Here is a 13,753-nt window from a genome sequence, read left to right as displayed (position 1 = left end):
CCCCCCCCCCCCCCAGTTGTGTACAAAGGCATGGAGATGGGAAAAATGGTAAGGGGCACATATTCTGGTTTGGCTGGTTTGTAGGTACATGAATTTGAAAGGTAGGTTGAGGTCAGGTTAAATGCCATGCTAAGATATTTGGATTTCATCCTCTAGGTTGTCGGGAACTAGTGAAGTTTCTTAGAGAGCAGGCATTATTACCACTTGCTGTTAAAAAGATAATTTTAGGGTTAGAATGGAGACTAAATTGGAAGGAGAAAGATCAGAGTCAAGGAGAGCAGTTAGGAGTTATTGCAGAAATTCAAGCAAGAGATAAAGTTTGAGTTAAGGTGGTAAGATGTAAGGAGGGGGGTACACAGTCATCCTCTTGTCTGTTTCTCCCTAGTGTACAGAGTAGAGTTTCCCTATCAAATAATTGCTTTCCTTTTTTCTTGAAACCAGTTTTTACTAGGAGATTATGGATTGTTGTTTGTAAATCATGCCCAAGGAATAACAAGAAAGAGAAACCAGGAGAGCTTAGACACTTTTTCCCCATTGGTTGATAATGATATTCACTATTAGAGCTTAAACCCCCTCGGTCCTAACTCCCTCTTTCATCATTTTGTGGCATGCGCTTCCACATTTTGCTTTTAAATAGTTGGTTTGCTTTCTGTTTGGATAGTGTTCTGATCTTTGCTCTTAGAAGACATTACATTCTGCCAGGTGACTTCTCTCTTTGTCCTAGACCTCTGACATACATTTAACTTAGCTCAGTGTTTCTCAAAAAGTGGTCCCCAATCTGGGTCAAGGGAATACCGGTGGTTTTTATTCTTATTGCAACTTTTCTTTAAGTTTGAAATTATTTTCAAACAAAAGTTAGGAAAATAAAAAAGTAATCCCCAGACCATCAACATCAGCATTACCTGGGAACTAATTGAAATGCAAATTCTCGTCACTGCCAAACCTACTAAATAAGAATTCTGGGAGCTGATACAGCAGTCTGTTTTAACAAGACTTTCCAGGTGATTCTGATGCACATGCAAGTTTCAGAACCACTGGCTTAGTTTAACTTCAGGTTATTGCTTCTGCCTTGTGTGAACATGAGCATCCTTCCCTGTGGTATGTGTTTTGAGTTTGAAGACATTCCCAACACTTAGCATACTTTTTAGGAGGCTGGCCCAGGGAGTCCTTTTGTCAGTGGGATAATGAATATAGATGATGAGAACAAGGAGGAAGGGAAAAGGCAAGGGGAGCAGACAGCTGGTAAAGAGAAAATCAGAGGGGGCAAAAGGAGGAGGAGCACAGGGTAGGGAGTGGTTCACTTCCCTGCAGCCACTTCTGTCAGTTACCTGTATTCAAGTAAGTCACCCTTTATAGACAGCGTCAGTCTCAGATCCATTGTAGAAATAGAAAGCGTAAACATCCAACTATATAAAGTAAAAACACAAAGAAAGAAATAAAAGACAAAGAATAAAAAGAAGGAAAAAATTCCTATCAAACCTATAATTGTAATTTTTTTGATTACTTGTATATTGTTGGGATTTTTGCTCCTTCTTAAGCAGAGTTGCAGTGAAAATTCAGTATTTGGTCTCTGCATTGTTCAAAATCTGAATGCAAAGAATCAAAACCAAGTTTGGGAAAGACACCAGAATGTTCTCATTGGATTCTGACAGTGTAGCGGAGCTGCTCTGTTTTTTTTTTTTTTAAGCGTTGGGGGACTCAGCTGGGGATGCTTTTGGGGTAGGTTTACTTTTACCTTTTGAAAATGGGCATCGGGCCGGCCCGTGGCTCACTCGGTAGAGTGCGATGCTGATAACACCAAGGCTACGGGTTCGGATCCTATATAGGGATGGCCGGTTCGCTCACTGGCTGAGCGTGGTGATGACAACACCAAGTCAAGGGTTAAGATCCCCTTACCGGTCATCTTTTTAAAAAAAAAAAAGAAAATGGGCATCAAGCTTCACAGTTGTAACATGGAATTAGCTGTTCCCTGAAGGTTAAGTGCGTTTGTATGTGTGGGGGTGAGGGGAATGGGGGTGATTCATTATCTTTTTATTTTTCACTTTAAGGATCTTTATATAGTGCAAAGATTATTAGATTGAGATTATTAAGCTAGATTTTGATCAAATATATATTTGACCTCTCAATGAGCACCTGCAAAAATGTTTAGGTAATTTTGTCTTCAATAGGTGGATTTTTGATGTCAGCATTTGCTTCATCTGTCTCTGTGCTATGCGTACTCTCAGCCTCAATAGTAATGTGCTGTCCTTTTCTAAAAAAAATGACACTATCGCCAAACCCACCATTGATAGGACATGCTTTGCTCTGCTTTTTCCAGTGGTGATCAGAGGTTGCCACTAAATGTCCCTGCCCTACCCCCCTCACCCCCAAAACACACACTGATTATGACCAGAGGCATACTTAGGTGGTTCTGATTAGGATATGCAGAATCTGGTGAACAGAGAAAAGACAGTTTGATCCTAAGGGAATCAACCCTCCAGCTGGTAAATCTCCTTTGAGACTATTTTCTGAACCTTCTCACTACAGAGGTCAGGGCTCTGTGCACCATATAGTCTTCTCTTATTTTCCCTTGCTCATTCATGTACCTGTCTTTCAAGTGCAAAGCCTGAGCAACTCTTGACAAACATGATGTAGGGAAAATAAAGGAAAGTGGTCAGGGTCCCTTGGGAGTTTGGAGTCTTGCTGAGCATTTGATGTAAATATGCACGTGTGCCCAGGTGTTCCTTGGTTACTGTCTGATGTAGTTGTGCATGTGCACCCAGGTGTTCTTGGGCTGTCTGACCCGTACCCAGGTGTCCAGGGTTATTGTAAGTATAAAGGGTGAGTGGCTCTAATCCACAGTGCCGCCCACACCCGGGATGCCCCTTGGGGGGGGGCTTCAGGGAGGCTGCCACCGCTGTTGCTGCTGGATCTGCTGTAAGCTGCTGCTGCTACTGCTGCTGGAGGCTGTTGCTGCCACTACCGAAGCTCCTGGGATGTTCTGGGAGGCTGCTATCACTGCTGGAGACTATTGCTGTAAGCTGCTGCTGCTGCTGCTGCTGCTGCTGAGGAGGCTGAGGACTGAGTTCGTGTCAGCTGCCAATGGCTCCTGGGATCTTTCCCAATTACGTAGCTTGTGGACCTGCATGTGAGGGGTCTGGTGACCCAGACTGGCATATGACAGGTCTGTGGGCCCTAACCTGACAATACAATTGGCTATGTTGGCAGGATTCTGACAATTGCCCTAGCCAGACATTTGCCTTAACTGTATACATGATATGGGGTAAAGGAGACTCTGGATAGAATTTGATATTTTGAGAAAGGAGAATTGCTGCCTGCTTTTTATTTTCTCATTTCTTACTTCAAATTCTAAACTGAGTTTCAACCTACCTCTTCTGGGCCAGGCCCACCTAATGTGACTGCAACAGGAACCAAAGCCTTTGTCAGGCTGGTATCACCTTAGCATTCAAAGTCACCGCAAGGCACAAGGCTTCCTTTTGCCCGAACCTCGTTCCCATGATCAGAACACCCCTGACCACTCCTTTCCTGATTGTAAGGATTCCCTCTGGACTGTGGTCTGGATCTCATCCTTGCCGTTTAGTTGGCCTTTCTGGCATCGGTGAATCTTGGCACCCAGAAAGCAGGCAGTGACAGCCATCCTGAGGTTGCCATTCTCTGTCCCTGTGCTGCAGATTTAAGCTATATTCTGTAGCTTATCTCCACTGTGGGCTATCATGGTTTGAGGGAGAGGAGGGGAGAGCAGTTGCTGCCTGCTGCAGCTGTCTCCTTTTGAATCAACCACCCCCACTCCCCAGGTGCCAAAACAACTCACTGGGTTTAGAATGCGGCACATCCCTACCTCTCCCGCCCATTGCAGCACTGGTCGCAGCTTTCCAACGAGTCTTTTGTTGTGGAAGCTCTAAATCCATGGTAGGGAAATTACCAAGAGACTCTTCCACAGTCTGCCCTCCCTCCCCTTGCTCCGTCTCTTTCTTTCCTTCCTTTGTCTCCTTCCGTAGCTAGGGTCAGAATCTCTAGCCAGACTGAGAACATGGTTGCTATTCCAGGACCCAGATGCCAATATGTGGCAGCATCTGGCTTATTGGCAAGTGTTGCCGGCAGTTGTGCTGGCTGCTTCTAGGCCTGTCATGTGGCTGAGCCTGCTGATGGGGGCCCTGTCACAAAACGGAGTTTCTTTGAGAATATGGTTTCAACCAAGGAGCCCACCAGAAAACAATGAGCTGCACGGAGAGGACATGAATTATTGGGCAGGGTGACTGTGGACTGTAGCTTTGATGCTGATCCTGGACCTGTTTTGCAAAAATCCCTGTTTCATGTTTTGGAGACGCCTCCTTGTGTAACGTTTCCTTCTTGTGCTGTTAGTGTTTCAGGTGCCTTAAGGCATGGAGCTCCTTGAAAGAGAAACACAAATCACTAAAAATGTTGAGATAAAATCCTGCTCCTCAGAGGCGCCTGTTTGGCACGGGGAGCGCATGATAACAGCTTGCTTTAAAAGGTGACATTTCTGCTGAAGGCTGAATAATAAAAAATGCGTTTTAAAAACTCAGCTCTTCTGTGTCTTCTGATGGTTGACTTCTGGAGTGCAGGCCATTTCTTCGATGTGAAGGGTCTTTCTGAGGCTGGCCTTGCCAGCCCTCAAACATGGACACATTAATTCTTGTCATCACTGATGAGGCTGAGGAAAATTTTAAATTAATTTTCAAAAATTGGGCTTTAAATGTGTTTTTCAAGCTGGAAACACTGAGTGCTCAGAATGTGCCAAGTACTGTCCAAGGCATGGAGGGGCAGAGACAAAGATGAACACGTGATTCCTGCCTCCAAGGACACAGGTCATTGGGGACCAGTTGACATAGGCTTCCATTATGTCTCTGCCATGATAAGTACAATGGCACAGGGCAAGTGACATGGTCTGTTTTACGGATGGAGAAACTAAGGTCCTGAGAAGCTGACTTGTCCCGATTGGCATGGCAGGCTGATAGGAGCTGTGACTGGAAGCTGGACAGTTGTAGTTCTGCTTCACTGAGTGGATGTGCGTTGAGTTTCATAAACTCCTAAGGGTGAGAACTGTGTCTTTAACTTTGTGCAACTTTGCCCCCAATTAGCAACCTCTTTGTTCACCCATGATCCCCTCTCCATGCATCTCCCCTCACACACACACATATAAACACACACACGCATGCACACACAGTAATACAGGGGCTCTTTGCACAACAGGCTTGTGACAGGGTGAGGGATGGAATCAAGAGAAAGCAAAAATTAGTTTGAATTAAAAGGTGATACCCCCGGGCCGAGCCTGTGGCGCACTCGGGAGAGTGCGGCGCTGGGAGTGCAGCAGCGCTTCCGCCGCGGGTTCGGATCCTATATAGGGATGGCCGGTGCACTTTCTGGCTGAGCACGGTGCAGCCGGTCTCAAAAAGGACAAAAAAAAAAAAAAAAAAAAAAAAGGTGATACCCCACATGTATGTATAATAAATTATCTTAAAAAAAAAAGATGCTGACGATCCTGGAAGGTGGTGATGGCAGTAGTGTACTGCCCATGTAATCCCACATAAAAATATAGAGAGCAACTAGATAGCAAAATCAAAAATTAATAGACCACATTTGCAACTCAACTAGGTAAGACAAGTTACCACGAATCCCAAAATTCAAGCAGTTGGGGACAAAATACCAGTAGCCATAGACTTGTATGTGAGAGGCAAAAGGGAGCAGTGGTGTAGCTTTTGACTGGACCTGAGAACAGGAGAACCCCAAATAGCCAACTGGTATTCACTGGGAAGCTCAGTGGGCCCATGAGAGCAGCGGCTGAAGGTGAAAGGTGTTTCACCGGCCCTAAAGAGCTCATGATAAGAGGGCGTGAAAGAGCTGGCCTTTTAATTCTGGAAATTGGCCTGCCAGAACTGCCTCCTAGTACAGGGCCCTACACTGAGGAGAAGTTGCTGGGAGTGGAATCAAAAGTGAGCAGGATGGGGACAAGAGAAAAGATCCAGATGAAAGGAAGGGAGGAACAGTCAGGGAATCTCAGAAAGCAAGATGTCAGACCTATCTCTTTTTTAAAAAATACTTCACAAAAATAACAGAAGAGGGAGCTCTGTGAAGTTAGAAACTTTTTTATTTAACCCGCTTTATTCTTATAGTTTAGAAAAACTAATTTCACATTAAAATGCACCGCAGAAAAGAATCAACATTAAATACCATACAAAGATATAAGAAAAAAGAGAATTAGGAACAGAATAATATACTTACAGACAATGAAAGCATTCCAGAAAGATGTGCTCACAAAATAGATCAAAACTAATTTACTATTTTAAAATGAGCTGGAAGACATTAAGAAAATTATATAAGACATGAAACAACATAAATCATAATTAGAAAACTCAGAAATTAGGTGGAAACTCAGGAAAGAAATAGAAATAAAAGAAAAAATTATTTCAGAAATAGACTAAACTAGAAGGGTCCAAAGAGTGAATAAACACAACAGATAATACCAAAAGGGAAATATAAGTTGGAAAGGAAAATTCTAAAAACTAAAAAAGATCAAAAGGATCTAAGAAAAATGCCAAAAACTGAAGTAGGCCAAGAAGATGGAACATATAGGGGAAATATAAGTTGGAAAGGAAAATTCTAAAAACTAAAAAAGATCAAAAGGATCTAAGAAAAGTGCCAAAAACTGAAGTAGGCCAAGAAGATGGAACATATAGGTAGTAGCAGATCACAAAGAAAACCAAAGCAAGGGAACTGAACTAATAAAAACTAATTCAAGAAAACTTTCCTGAAATTTTTAAGAAAAACATTGAAGCTACATATGGAAATAGCACACTGCATACCTGAGAATGTCAACAGTATGTCCAATCAATAAAAGGAAAAAATGCTTTGAGCTTCCAGAAGAAAACCACATAATTTATAAGGGGAAAGTTTTATTATTTCACTTCTCAATAGCAGCACTTTATTGAGGGGGAAAAAGTGAAATGACATACTTAAAATATTCAAGGAAAGAAAAGAGTGAGCCAAGGATTTTATATCCAGCAAAACTGACTTTTAAGTATAAAAAATGGCTATCAACATGCAAGAACTCAGGGAGTATTTTTCTTGTCTTAGTTTGGGCTCCTATAACAAGTTATCATAGACTGAGTGGCTTATAAACAACAGCAATATATTTCTCACAGTTCTGGAGGCTGGAAGTCCAGGATCAGGGTGCCAACATGGTTGAGCTTGTGAGGGTGCTCTTCTGGCTTGTAGACTGCTGACTTCTCAGTATGTCCTCACGTGGAGGAGAGCAGAGAGAGGAGACAAGCTCTCTTGTGACTTACGAGGGCACTAATCCCATTCCTGAGGGCTCCACCCTTAGGACTTCATCTAATAGCAAATTATCTCATGAAGGCCCCACTTCCTAATACCCTCACATTGGGAGGTAAGGTTTCAACATAAACTTTGGAAGGAAACAGACATTCATTTCATAACAGTTCTCCTGAGCTCTTCCTGAGGAATCTAGTAGAGAATGTATTGCAGCCAACTGAAGTGATGAGAAAGACGTTGCCGTAAAACTTAAGAATTAAATAAATAGTAACCTGTAGAACTACAACTAAAAGAGGACTGAGAGAAAGAGGATGGTGTAATAGCTATATGCTCTGACAGTGTAGGTGTAGTAGAACTTTTTTTTAAATAGGGAAAGTAGTGAGAGCATGCACAAAAAATTTTGAATGTTTGGTAATCGTACTGGTGGTAATATGAGTGTTGTCATTCTGAGACTACTGCTGTGTAATGTGGTACTATGGTCTGAATGGTAGTGTCTCCACAAAATTCCTATGTTGAAACATAATACCCAGTGTGGCAGTATTAAGAGGTGGAGCCTTTTGGGAAGTGCTGAATGGGATTAGTGCCCTTATAAAAATGGTTAAAGAGGGCTGCTTGGCCCCTTTCACCATGTGAGGACACAGCAACAAGGCGCCATCTTTGAAAGAGAGAGAAAAAGCTCACCAGACACCGAATCTGCTGATGCCTTGGTCTTGGACTTCCCAGCCTCCAGAACTATAAGTTTCTGTTGTTTATAAATTATTCAGTCTATGGCATTTTGTTATAGCTGGACAAATAGACTAAGATGTGGGATAAAACAAGTAATATTGGGATGTTCTAATTCTACTATCTCCTCTGCTTTTGAGAACCAGGATTCTCAGAATGGAAGAAGTTTCTGATGTTGTAGAGAAGTGGTTAAGTAAAAACTTTGTTGTATTGATTTGAACAGCAAGTCTCAATATAAATTTATGAGATTTTTTAAATCTTTGAGTTAATAACATTTCCTAGATTGTTCCACCGAAAAGCGCTAGAAACAATGTCTAACTTAGCATAGAGCATCTTGAGCACCCATATTGTGGTTTTGAATACCATTTCTCTCTAAAAGAAATTAGGGCTTCTTGGGGAAATACGTTTGGTGCAAGAAGTTTACAAAATGAAGCTGGAACAACTTATAACAGATAAAAGGGAAGCTGTCAAAGATTTCTAGTGTTGGGTCAAAAGGGCTCAGAACTTCCTACTGGCCAAAGATGGGGCAATTGAACCTTCGAAAATGATAAGAATTGAAACCCATCAAATATACTTAAATCCATGACTTGATAATGATATTGAAAAGAATTAAGCACCTTCAGAGAATTATAGGGAACCAATACATTATCTTGAAAACTGGGAAATAAAGGGAAAGAATCAAGGACTTATTGTTATTTTTATATGACCTGTTCCATTAGGTATCCAAATGGTAAATAAAGGACAGAGTATCTTTATAAAACTATTCCAGCTACAGAATGAAAAAGAAGTGATATAATATGACCATTCTGCAATGCCCAATGGATGGATTCAGGCATTAAGCATGAATGGCTGCTAAGATCACAAAAAGAAAGACTACCAGACATATGCCTTCTGTAGTATTGCCAGACACCACCTTGCTAAAGGGATCCAACCTGGGTCTGAACCTGAAGTGGATTAAGCTGCTAGTTTGCAGAAAATATGAAGGTGTTTCAAAAAGTTCAGGGAAAATAGAATTGAAAGGTAATATTAATCGTTTTGAAGTTTTTGAAGTACCCTGGGACAGAGAGCCAGAAACATATTGAATTCCACTGTGACTATGCTGTCAGACACTGTGGGCAACCATAGTGCAAACAGCCCAGGTTCTTCAACAGATAATTTGTAAAGAAATGAAAAGAAACCTAGAGGAAGAGAAACCAATAGATTAAAAGATACAAAAATTTTGGGTGTACATTTGGGCAATGAAATGATTTTAAAAATGCAAAGAAGTGGTAACCATAACAAGATGATCGTTACTTTGGGAAAAGGAGGTTATGATTGGGTTGGGCACATGGAGTAACTTCTGGGGTGCCTATATGTTTATATATATATATATATAATTTTTTTTTAAGTGGAAACCATAAAAGCGGATGCTGGCTGCCTTGTTCTTTTACCAGATATCATTTGCTACTGCTAGTCTTTGTTGGTATCATTGTGCAATTTAGAAAAAAGCAGCCTTTCATCAAGGTATTTGCTGCTATTGGCCAGTAAATATAGAAATCTGTAATGCCTATGATGTGAAAGGTGCCTCCTTGATGGTGTCCTTGTGCAATGTACAACCTGCACAAGTTTATGAAAGGGGCTTGAGTCTCTGTTGGTCCAGACTCATCTCTGTTTGGTGTTACTAAGCAAAGAGTTTTTTTTTTTTTTTCTCAAGCATCATTTTGTTCTTCGAGGAATTTGCCTTCAATTTTGCAATCTAGTGGGATAAAGTGCTATTCTAGCTAATATTTCTCTGCTCATTTAAGTATGCAGTATCCCTGAAGTAGAATTAAGTACTTCCTGAGATGTTATTCAGTATTTGAAATGTCAGGGAGGGCTGGCTGGCTGCTGAGGCAGGAAGTTCCATGGTATCAGGCCCCTATGTGGCCAGCAGAGTCTGGGCTCTATGCCTTGTCTTAGCCAGCTTCAGAACTTGATTCACCATAATTCAGGTTCAGAAGGATAGACAGGCATTAGCAAAAGTTCAAAAGATTGTGATAAAAATCAGAATGTCAGTTTATTAATTTTTCATAATAGTAACTGCTAAATGAACCAGAGTACTCATGTTAGCTCTATTCTCTTCCTATCAGGCAAGTACGTTTGAAGCCAGAAGGTTGCATCGTTTGCAAAGAGAGGTGGATGATCCTAATGGTTGGTGACATTCTCATCACATTCTGATCCACCCATCTCCACTCCAGGGAGATTCCTGCCAGCTGGACCAAAACACTTGTGTCAACCGTGTCAGCATCGTGTGATGCACACACTTACAAATTCTTGCTTGCTGGCCTATCTTCCCAGGCTCCACATAGAGGGAGGAAGGGATCCCCTTCCCAGTCCATTCAAGCATGTAGGTCCACCCTGGTCACTAGTGGCTTGACAATTGAAGCAGCCAGCTCACCTTGTATACAAAGAATTTCACGTAAATGAATCTAACAAACATGGAGCAACTTCCTTGGACTAGACACAAGAGGAACCAACAATGGTTCCTGATCTTAAGTAGCTTACAGTCCAGGAGGAACAGATTTAAACGTTCCTTTCCCATTTCCACTAGATACCTGATGTTAAACAGCTTATAGCCTAGTAAGAGCAGATTTAAACATCCTTTGCCCACTTCCACTAGTAGATAGATAGATAGACAGATGGATGGCATGATTGAATCAGAAAAAGCATCAAAGTAAACTTCAGCTTGGCCTGTGTGTGGGCTATCACAAAATTCAGATTACTGGGTTCCTGTCTAAATAAAGTTTTATTGAGTTTCTTTTCTTGGATTGTTGTATAACAGGACTGAGCTATGCCTGAACTCAGTCCATAAATTTTATTAGATTGGACTGGCTCTCGATCCTATCGGATACAGCCTTATCAGGCAGAAGCCTGATGTTCAGTTCTGTATTTAGAGAAATAGCAGAAACTTCCTGTGAGGGTGGCAAAGTCCTGAGAGACAGGACTACATCTCCCCACCCTTCCTTTAATGGTGAAGGTCTGCATGATTGGGTTGGGCTCGTTTTTTGTTTGGTTGTCTGTTTTGTAATCTGACATAGATCATGGAACTCATATTGCTGCTGCTCGAGGTTTCCAAGCCCATCCTGCTCTGAGCTCAGATGATCATGGCCATGAGCCCCCTACCGTTCCTCAAGCCCTCCAGCCACGCAACCACTGTGTTGTCTTCTCACATGCCTGGCCCCAGGTCTGGAAACACAGTTATCTAAAATTAAAGAGTTCTTTCCTTCCTAAAGTTTTAAACTAACCTTTAGAACTCAAATGAGGGCTTAGTGATGACAGCAAAAGAATTAATCTGGGGAGCTGCATGCTCAAAAAGAAGACTTAAAGATCCCAGCCTTTATATCTATCGGACCTGAAATGGAGATGATTTATGTATATTTTGGATTTAAAAGAGTTTTGTAAAGAAAATTTGTTTCCACGAGTTTTTGCTTTAATTGCCTGGCAGGGTGGGAAATCCCCACACAACAGCGTGGAACTGGGGCATAAAAAGCAGCAAGTGAAACGGATTTATGAAGCCCATAAATAAAAATGAAACTCGTTTTGTCGTCCAAATTGAGTGGAAAGGCACAATCTATCCCAGTTCTGATAAATGGCAGAATGGGACACACAGAGGGGAAAGTTCTTTCCATTTTAATAGGGCAAGATAACGGGTGTAACACAACTGAAGAGTTTCAGAAAAAGGGACATTTTATTTTGCCAGCTTTAACCAAGGAGGCATGTTGTACCCATGTCTACTCTATAGGGAAAAGAAGTACGACTGACTGCATCTTTAAATCGTGCCCAAGTGAGCATTTTCCTGTAAAGGCGACAGTGGTGAAAGGAGTGAGAGGTGAAGGCCAAGGCGATGCCACATTAGGTAGTGGATGTTTACACCTCTGTTTTCTCCTAGGAAGTACACTGGGACCTAACTGTTCTTGGAAGGCTCTTTATTCCTGCACAAATGGGTCAGATAAGACTGAGGTGAGTGCCAAACAATGAACAGCTTTATTCAAGAAAGAAGGGATGATGGGGGATGCCTGTAGCTTAAATGGCAGGACCTCTGGGTTCCCCGGCTCTTCAGCGAGGTTTGGGCCTCTGACTGCTTCTGACTTCACTTTGATTTCCTGCTCCCCGCTCTCTGGTATGTCCATTCAGCCTGTTCCTTTTCCAAATTAAATTCCTGTTTTTTCATTTGTTTATTATTATTATTATTTTGGTAGCTGGCAGGTAGAGGGATCCGAAGCCTTGACTATGGTATCACAACACTGGGCTCTAACCAAGTGAGCCAACTGGCCAGCCCAAATTTAGTTTTTTGTGTTTGTTTTTGGCGGCTGCTTGGTATGGGGACCCAAACCCTTGACCTTGCTGTTATCAGCACCATGCTCTAACTGAGTGAGCTAACCAGCCAGCCCCTCATTTGTTTTTTTAGATTTTTGTTTGTAGTTTTTTGGTGGTTCGTTCTCAGTCTCATCCTAAATCTGGTTGTGACAAGGGCAGCTATGCAAGTTGGTAGGTCCAATTTAAGAGGTCAGTCACTAGCATGAAGTTAGAGGGGCACCAGTGGGTGCATGTGGGAAATAGACCAGGAGTGAACTTACTAGCTTTGACATGACACTAAACACCCACTTGTCATTCACTTAATAAACACTTGACCACCTGTCTTGTACTGCTAGGCATTGTACATGGCTCAGAGAAATTAGACCTGGGCCCCACCCTCAGTAATCCCACAGCAAATGGCAATCTTTCTTTCCTCCTTCAATCTCCACAAACACCCCAGGCCATTCCAAGAAACATTTAACCTAGGTAAAAATGGCATGTTTGCTTCACAAATGTGGCTTCCAGACAAGTTCTCTAAGCCCTTTCCAACCAGATTGCTCCAAAAACTGTCTCAAACAGAAATTCTGAAGCTACCACAGCTTCACAAGTATACACTGAAAATGCACCCTGACAATTAAAAGGCCACATAATCAAACATCTCTTCATCCATCTCCTTTTTTTTTTTTTGACCGGTAAGGGGATCACAACCCTTGGCACAGTGTTGTCTGCACCACGCTCAGCCAGTGAGTGCACCGGCCATCCTTATATAGGATCCGAACCTGTGGGCTCGGTGCTCCCAGCGCCGCACCCACCCGAGTGAGCCATGGGGCTGGCCCCATCTCCTTTTTTAAAATTGAAATATAATTGTACATATTTGTGGGGTAGAGTTGAATATCAATACCTGTGTACAATGTGTGATGATCAAATCAGGATAATTAGCATATTCATCATTACTAAACATAATCATTCTTTGTGTCCATTAACAAATTCTCACTAGCTGCCTTCTGAAAGTTCAACATATTATTGTGATTATTCTTTTTCTTTTTCTTTCTTTTTCCTTCCTTCCTTCCTTCCTTCCTTCCTTCCTTCCTTCCTTCCTTCCTTCCATTCATTTTTTTAGCTCTCACTTATGAGTGAGGACGTGCAGTATTTCTCCTTCTGTTTCTGGATTATTTCACTGGACATAATTTTCTCTAAGTTCATCCATGTAATTGCAAATGGGAGAATTTCATTCTTTTTTATGGCAGAGTAGTATTCCATGGTGTATATATACCACATTTTCCTTATCCAGTTGTCTATCAATGGACATTTAGGTTGGTTCAAACTCTTGGCTATCGTAAATAGAGCTGTGATAAACACGGGAGTGCAGGTGTCCCTTCAACATGATGACTTACATTCCTTTTTGTATATACCCAGCAGCAGC

Source organism: Galeopterus variegatus, unplaced genomic scaffold, assembly GCF_000696425.1.
Source record: "Galeopterus variegatus unplaced genomic scaffold, G_variegatus-3.0.2 Scaffold3450, whole genome shotgun sequence".
Classification (NCBI taxonomy): Eukaryota; Metazoa; Chordata; class Mammalia; order Dermoptera; family Cynocephalidae; genus Galeopterus; species Galeopterus variegatus.
This window is presented reverse-complemented; position numbering follows the sequence as displayed.